We start from the raw sequence: 9,145 nt of genomic DNA, 5'->3' as shown, positions 1-9,145 counted from the left end.
ATCACTTTTACCAGTTTCAAAAATATATTACAAAGCTACAGCAATTAAAACAGTATGATTTTAGCATAAAGACAGACATATAGGCCTACAGTGCAGAATAGAATAGAGAGCCCAGAAATAAACTCACACATACGTGTGGGGTCAACTGGTCTTCAACAAAGTTGCCTAGAATACATAATGGGGAAAAGATTCTTCAATAAATAGTGTCAAGAAAACCTGATATCCACAGGTAAATAAATAAATTGGACTCTTATTTTATACCATATATAAAAAGTAACTCCAAATGGATTAAATATTAACGCTTAAATGTAAGACTAGAAACTAGAAAACTCCTAGAGGAAAATATAGAGGAAAAGTTTCACAACATTGGTCTTGTCAATAATTTTCTAATTATGACACCAAAAACACAGACAACAAAAGAAAAAAAATAGGTAATTGTGACTACATCAAACTAAAAACCTTCTGCAGAGCAAAGAAAAATAATCAACAGACTGAAAAGGTAATCTATATAATGTAAGAAAAGAATTGTAAAACAAGTACATGATAAGAGTTTAATTTTTTAAATAAAGAAATCCTACAACTCAACAGCAGAAAAAAAAAAAAAAACATTTAAAAATGGGCAAAGATTTGAATAAACATTCCTTCAAAGAACACAAACAAATGATCAACAGGTATATGAAAAGGTGCTTGACAGTTTTAAGTAGTCCTAATCAGACATTTTGTAGAGTGTCTCTCAATTGGGATTAGACTTACTTTGTTTGTTTGTTTGTTTGTTTTCATTAATTATCTGGTGTTATCTGTTCTCAGGAAGAAGACCACAGAAACAAAATACCACTTTTATCACATCATACCAAGGGTAAATATTATCGGTATGAATTTTTTCTTTGTTGATTGTATCCTTGGTCAACCTTCCTGAGCTGGTATTTCTCCAGTGTCTTCATAGTAAAGTTCTTCTTTTTCTTATTTCCACACTGTATTCTTTAGATGGAAGTCACCATGTGCAGCTCACACTTGAAAAGTGAAGTTTATGCTCCACCTCCTTGAGGGTGGTTACCAAACTGTTGGTTATTTATTAATTCATTCAAATATATTTGTTGAAACTCTAGCATTATCTAGCATTGACTAGCATTGCGCCTGACACTAAGTTTAAAATGATGACCAAGACTGGCAGGAACCCTGCCCTGGTGGATCTGACATTTTTAGATAAGTAATTCATGGAACGTACTTTGATGACAAACCAAATAGAGAAAGAAAATAAACACTGCAGACATATGACGAAGAATCAATGAAACATAATGGACTTGTGATTGGGCAACCCAGTTCTAGTCTTAATTTTGTCACTTTATAAAGCATAAATTCTTTGCTTCTTAAAGGCGAACTAACTTTTCTAGATGGCCATGTCTGAAGAAAAGCCTCTTTCCCATTGCTCTGGTTTCCATAAGAAAGAAATTTTCTAAAAAAAAAAAAAAAATCTCTGCTTTACCTTATTCCTTATAGCAGTGGAAAGAATTTTCTTGACAGTAGGTGATAGTCATTAATTTAAGGTTTTTTTATTTTATGATACTAACTATAAATGGTTCTAAATGAGAGATTTGGTGTCATCCTATTTTTGTCCTACTCTGGACCAGTGTGAGGAAGCTGAACAGTGACTGTAGGATTTATGTGGACAAAATGTTCCATTGGGATCCACTATATTCCTCTCCTCTTTACTGAGACCTTGCTAAAAGCATCATCAACAAACAACACAGAAGCCTAGAATTCTGCCATCTAAATGCTGGGAAAGGAAATTATTCTAATTTTATAAACTTTCTAGAAGAGGTAGAATGAACAAAATGGTTTGTAATTTGATTATTTTACACCAAGACAGGGAATGAGCAGTCCCCTTTGGGCTTCAAGATATGTCCTCAATACTAATTTTATTAGAAATGTAGATGGTTTGACTTCTCTTCTGACTTTGTCTTATGCTAAACTGGTTCCAAACTTCAGTGAGAAAAGGGAGGTGTTATTCAGTCTTATGGATTGCTAATGGTAGCTTAAATATAAATATAAATTGTTAACATAGTAACCATATAAATATAATTTAATATCATAGTAATATTGAAACTTTTGAAACTAACAACCACAGACATTCTTTGTCTATGTAGGGAATATTGAATTGTTACAACTTCTGGTACTATTCAAAATAATAATGAAATTCTCAACTTGTTTAAAGTTTCCAGCAAGCTTGCTAAGCTTTATAAAGTGGACTGTTACGTATTCCTAATTGCCAATTATTTTTCCTCTCTTTCTGCCCAGTGCATGTTCAATACAAAACTATGCTTTTAATTAACTCCTTCTCAGTAAATAGGTATTCAAATGCACATTTTGTGCATCAGAATTACAATTAAAGCTGTAGGGTTAGTTTTTGCAACGTTATTCTAATTAAAATACTTTTAGCTGTATTTGGCATGCATTAAAATGTCAAGTAATTGACAGCCCATAAGTGAAAAATTGATCCAATTATCAAGCCAACTAGGACTTTTTTTTTCTTTTTTCAACTGCTGAGATTTATTACGACGATTAGAATTACAGATGTTTATATGTTTGTTTTTAGTAATTGGAATTCATTTAACTTTGCCATGCCCTCGGTGTTGTTTCTGCTCTTCAGTGGGATAGACAATTTGTCAATCTTTGAAGTGCACATTTAGAAAAAGCTTCCCAAATCTCTCTTCACATGGAGTAGATAATCACGCTTTCACTGGAGTTTAAGGAATAGATTTTTCTTTTCATGTCTCCAGATGGGCCTTTTGGTAATGAGTCACGAGGAACACAGCTTGTCCTAAGATATAGCTTCTACACAATGTGTGTTTTTTTGAATTAATAACATACATCTCTAACGAATTAATTAATTTAAGTCACACAAATTGAATAAAACAAAAGGAAATATAACAAATGTTATTTTCTAATTGCAGCCATTTGGTTTATCTCTCCTGCAATGTAGTAAAAATATTTAATTTTCTCAATAAAAGTCAACCAAATAATCTCCCCATATATCAATTTTATATTTGCTTGCAAGATACTTAAGTCAGAACAATTATTAATTTTAAAAAATTGGGGTATTAATATTTACTCAATTATATTGAATTTTTGGATCAATATTATAGGGGTAGTAATACATATTGTTTATAAAGAATCTTTATCTATTAACAAATCAGAAAAGAAGGTATTTCAGAGTATAAATTATAGGTATTAATTTATCTGGGTCTATAATTGATAATTATAATTGGAATAAATATCAACTGATTTATTTGTTATGAATATCATAGACATATGTCAATGATTGCATTTAACACATTCTCAACAAATATATTTAAAACCTAAACAAGTTTTATCTTACTCAAGGCTTCAAAATAACATTATCTTTTAAAGTAAAGTTGAAGTCCTCAGCTTAGTGGCTTGTTTTTCATCACTAGACCCTCTACTCACCCAAACACATTCCTGGGACTCCTGATCTAGACCACACATTAACATCCAGCACATCTTGATTAAGCTCACCTCTTTGCTTTTTCCTCTGCCTGTGCTTCTTTTAAACTTCACAGAAGTCTTACAGTGTGCTTCACTGTGAAAAATTGCATGTAAAGTCGATTTTCATTATTCATGGTAATTATGTTCTCTAAAGTCACCGTGAACACTGAATTAGCAATAATTGAATCATTGCTTCTTTGTGAAATAAAGACAAAATCGAGAGTTAGGTTTCTGGAAGCCTCTGGTGTATAACATTGTCTTTAACCTATAAGTAGTAATCTTGTTTTATGTATGTTTCTGTTTTAAGACACCTTATTTAATATATATAGTTGATTCATTATGCTGAATTCATGGATAACAACACTATACCTCATGATTGAATGACATTTACCTTACACAGATATGTTTTCCTAAGGCACATCAGAGCTGTTTTGACACTTAGAAACCTTAGACAACACTGCAACACTAGGCTTAGGGGTCATTTTGTCACCTTAGACAGTAAAATCACCAAGAAAAGGCAAAAAAAAAAAAAAAAAAAAAAAAGAGAGTAACATGGTATTAAATGAATGTTTAAAAAGGGCGTTTTCTACCATATGAAAACTGAAAAAAGATGGCAAAGCAATGTCTTATTCAACCTCAGCCAGGATCATGTACATTAGTCAACTAAAATTTTTCATTGCAAGGAGCATGCACACATTCCAAATGACAGTGAAAGCCTTAGGTATTGATTTGGATTTACAAATATATTTTAATGATAGGCAAATTCACACAAATGAAATCCCTAAATAATGAGGATTACCTGTATATTTTGTAGTTTTTTCAACATATTTTTTGTCTTCAGTATGTCCACCTTAACATTAATGAGAATCCATTGTGATACCTTTGATACATATTTGCTGAATGTGGAAATAAACCTTATTTTGACACAAATTGTATCACAAGTGTGAATATTACTATGCAAATATGTTGATTATGCAATCTCTAGCCTTATCTGGAAACACATAGTTAGAGGTCTCCAAGTAAAATTTATATGAAATGTAAAATTTAAATACGTAGGAATAAGCCTAATAGTAACAAGCGATAATGTTAAAGAAAAACAGAATATAACATCAGTGTTGGTAATATAATCCTGGAACAGCTTACAGGACAGTAACTAGACAGGCAAGTATAGCAATAAAGCTCTGGAAATTATCTAGATTTGTGTCATATTGGGCTTGCAATTAGGGCAGCTACACTATAAAAGAGTGGCTGTTCAAGAGAAATTTTTCAAAGAATCGATTTGAAACCTCTTAAGGCAATTGTTTTCATGTATTAGAAATAAAAATAATTTATATTCCAGTCTGTATATAGCACATGACAGGATTTAAGGATTATTCTGTAAATATAGAAACATAACATGAACCAAGACAACAAAAGACTGATTTTTACTACTAGTGAAAAACCATAATAATAATTAATACATGATTTCCATTTTACAAATTCAAAAAACAGTTTTGCCTTAAAGAAGATGAATCACATTTAATTTTTTAAAATCGTCTTGCTGAATTCCTTCATTTCTACATATGACTATGTCTTTGAGGAGTATAAATGGAAATAGCAGATGTTAGTAAAAATGACTGTGACTTCACAAGCATCTCAAACAAAGCTAACAAAGTTCCCAAGTCCAAAATAATTGCTTATTTGTGTGAAAAAGACTCTGAATCATACATGCATCCTCCTCTCATCTGTATAAACTAAAATGATCCTTCCTAGCTTGCTAAACATTCAAGAAGCTGCCAAATTGGAAAGGAAGTGGTTTTGCCTTAATTTGCCCATGATTTGTGGGATTTTGTTATCCTTAACTAAATACAGCGGATAATTTTCATGAACCTAACTTTTTTTTAAGTCTCAATTATGCCACATTCAAATTTGGCAAAAACACTGTCTTGTTTCCTGTTTAATTAATGCATATGTTCAAATTGTTCATGGAAAAGATTTATGTTTTCCTTCCTTTGGTGATTAATATATAGTACAATCTAATGACTGTAGTAGAATATTCCCCAACCTTCCCTATGCTGATATTAGCATAGTTGGTTTATAACATATCTGAAAAATAAGCTGATCTTTATTTCAACTGTTTCTCTGTCCATAGGGAGGAGCCATTGCCCTTCAGGACGAGTCGAAAACATGGTTAAAGAGAAAGCTGTCTCTTTGTTTCTATTTTCATCTAGTATCAAGTCTTTATGGCTGTGGATCAAAATTACATTCTAGAAAACATGGGTGTTTTAGCTATCTTTGTGTTATTACAAACACTGTTCATAATAAGCAACTGTACAAAGCAGTTCCTTTTCAGTGGAGATGCCTCTGTCTCTAACATAATGTGTGGTACAATAATATAACTATTTCAGAAATCAAAGAACCAAATTAAATTACATGGCTTTTGTATGTTTGTTGGCTTTTAGAAAACCTGAACAAAAATGTTCACTGGAAAACCATAGGCAAAATTGTCTTTAACTTTTTCTCAATTTTCAGATACTTCTTCAGCTCTATAAATATGTAAGCATTAAATATGTTTGGATAAACTTTGTTAAAGCATTTAAATATTTGATCAGTTGCAAGAATTATAACTGAAAAATGTGAAATATTTGAGAATCAGTCATATACTTGTTGACTATATAAAATCTAAAATTAAATTTAGTTTTATGTACTTACAATTAGTAATTAAACATGTTTGATAGGATTACTTAGAAAATGATCTTTTTATCTTTTTCTGGAAAATAAGCTATTATAAAAAACATGATGTAAAGAAATAAACAATAGTGCATAAAAGAAGAACAATGAATAAAGCCAAAACAGAAAAATAATAATAAATTCAATACACAAATATTAAAACACTCAGGCCCAAGTTCTCCACAGAATTTAAAAGCGGTATCACTTGTTGAAGGGATAGACCTTCAGTTGGTTCATGAAGCAGCAATTAACAAAATAAATTTATTGTCAGTGATCTGCCTTGCAGTTCTTATTACTGTAGGTTAAAATAAAATTTTTTTAAAATGTTCCATTTTAAAAGTGTGTCCATATTCTAATTTAGTAACTGATAAAATGTAACATTTATTCAGTGTCTACCATGTGCAAACTCACTAAGCTTTAAATTCATTATCACCTTTGACTCCTTGAATAAATCTATAAGGTAAAAAGTATGTATTTTATTATATTTTTTATTTCTTTAGAGACAGAGCCTTGCTGTCACCCAGGCTGGAGTGCAGTGGCACGATCTCAGCTCACTGCAACCTCTGCTTCCCAGTTTTAAGCAATTCTCCTGCCTCAGACTCCGGATAGCCAGGCTGGTTTCGAACTCCTGACCTTAGGTGATCCTCCTGTCCCGGCCTCCCAAATTGCTGGGATTACACGTGTGAGCCACCCCGCCCAGCCTATTTTTATTTTATAGTCTTACGAATTTCAGGTTTAGCGAGCATGGACAGTTTAAATAGAGGTATATGGAATTTTCAAATGTAAATTTATATTACTGCAAAGTTTGGACTCTATCCATTTGAAAGTACTTCTCCAATTAACTGTATCTAATCTTCAGTTCTCAGACTTCATATGAATTGACCTGTAAGGCAGTTTGACACAGTTGATCATTCCCTGTGGATACACTTCCTTCACTTGGCTTCTAGAAAACCACACTCTCCTATTTTTACTCCCATCTTACTGGTTTCCAGAAAGGCAAGACTTTTGCCCATTTTATTCACTGCTAGACCATTAGCACATAGAACTAAGTATAAAAAGCACGTAAGTAGAAACCAAATATAAGTGTTTAAATAAAAGCAATTTAAATTTAAAGAAAAAATAAAAATATAGTTCTTAAAAATTTTAACCTTTAATAAAATAGTATATTCATGAATTTTGAAAAATATGTAGCTTTTATATATGTACCTTTCTGTACAAGAAAGGTTACTTAAATCAATTTTAAACACTGTTTTAGTTAATGTACATATAGTAGATGGCATTGATACAGAGTTATAGAAACTTGATTCACATTTTTTCTGTAAAAGAAAACATTCATTTACTCATAGAAATGTCCTGAAAACTACTATCCTAGGCTCTGTGGATATGGCACAGACCAACATTGGCAAGGCTATTGTAGATTAGGTAGTCAAAAAGCAATGTATGAAGAAGTTTCATCTGAACAGATTCAACTGATGAAAAGGTCACTGCCCTGGGGATAACGGAGAAATGAGTATTCTAAGGAACATCAAATGTGAAATCCTGGATAGAATTTAGTAATGAATTTGCTAGCAGAAGAGGGAAGAGAAAAAGGACAACCAACTGCCTGAGTCACCAGCTCAGTGGGCTTTGTGGCCATGCAATTAAAATAATGGTGAAGCTACTAACAGAATATGATAGACTGACTGAGATGCAGGGTTAGGACAAAAGTTAAAATTCAAAATATGTTGTTAATTTTGAGATGCTTAAAGAAGTCTCTATTTCAATGTATGTGTGTGAGGCATAGACAGATAGGGATAAAGATATAAATAAATACATTTGGGTATCAATGACAGAGAGATGATGTTGAAAGCCACGTAACTGAATGAGATCACCAGGGAGAACATACAGATAAAACACGCAAGCAGACAATGATTGAGCCCTGGTACAGGTAACCTTTAATAGCTATAATGAAGTGCTATAGCGTTATTTTAAGGAGGATATTGATTACTGTAAAAGTGCCACAAACTCAAGCAACCACTAAAAATGTAAAAAAAAAAAAAAAGTGTAATTAATATACTAAGAGAGGAGAGGAAATAAAAGTATGTAAAATGATCAATGAAAACCAGAGAAGTAAGAAGAAAGTGGAAGACAAAACAGAGAAAAACAACAAAGACAATGAATACAAAACAATATCAAATATGGTAGATATTTATATAACTATATTAACCATTTTAAAGATAAATAGCCTAAATACTAATTAAAATAGACTATAAGAATGGATTAAAAAAACACAACCCAGCTATTTGTAATCTGCAGGAAACCCACTTGAAATATAAAAACACATAGATCTTAAAAAGTAAAGGGATAAAGATGAACTATGCTATGCTATCACTAATCGATAGAAAGCTAGAGTAGCTATATTAATTTCAGACAAAGCAAACAAGAAAAATGTTTGAGAATGAAAAGGGGCATTATGTAATAATAATGAGGTCAATTCTCCCAGAAGACATAACAATCCTTAAAGAGTATGCACCAAACAACAGAGGGTCAAAATACCTGAGGCAAAAACAGACAGAACTTCCAGGCAAGGAGGTTCACTCCTGTAATCCCAGCACTTTGGGAGGCCAAGGTGGGCGGATCATGAGGTCAAGAGTTCAAGACCAGCCTGGCCAACATGGTGAAATCCCATCTCTACTAAAAGTACAAAAATTAGCTGAGCATGGTGGCGTGCACTTGTAATCCCAGCTACCCTTGAGGCTGAGGTGGGAGAATTGCTTAAACCTGGGAGGTGGAGTTTGCAGTTCGACGAGATCACACCACTGCACCCCAGTCTGGGCCACAGAGCAAGATTCCATCTCAGAAAAAAACAAAAACAAAAACAAAAACAAAACCTAGAACTACAAGGAGAAATAGATGAATACTGTATTAGAAAAAAAGAAAGAAGAAAAGTCTA

The sequence above is a fragment of the Papio anubis genome, chromosome 9 (genome assembly GCF_008728515.1).
Source record: "Papio anubis isolate 15944 chromosome 9, Panubis1.0, whole genome shotgun sequence".
NCBI classification, from domain to species: Eukaryota; Metazoa; Chordata; class Mammalia; order Primates; family Cercopithecidae; genus Papio; species Papio anubis.
This window is presented reverse-complemented; position numbering follows the sequence as displayed.